The sequence below is a fragment of the Brassica oleracea genome, unplaced genomic scaffold (genome assembly GCF_000695525.1).
Source record: "Brassica oleracea var. oleracea cultivar TO1000 unplaced genomic scaffold, BOL UnpScaffold02466, whole genome shotgun sequence".
Lineage (NCBI taxonomy): Eukaryota > Viridiplantae > Streptophyta > Magnoliopsida > Brassicales > Brassicaceae > Brassica > Brassica oleracea.
The window spans coordinates 1-269 of record NW_013618996.1 but is presented as its reverse complement, the minus strand read 5'-3'; positions in this window follow the sequence as shown (position 1 = coordinate 269).

Below are 269 nucleotides of genomic sequence, written 5' to 3'. Positions count from 1 at the left end.
TATGCTGGCCGATCTTGTTTTAAACAATTGTGAATGCAATATCATGTTCGGATTCGTGCAGAAACGATTTAAAAACATTCTTATGATCCCTAGGGTTTCAATCTTTAAAGTTCAATCAACTTATGTTTAAGGTTTCAAGGCCTTAAGTATTTGTATGTTCAGACAGATTGATTCAACCAATCTAAACAATCCTAAACCTCAAATCAAATCGGAAATCAAAATAAGCAAGATCAATTATGAAATCGGACACTAGGTTCTTTTAGGGTTTA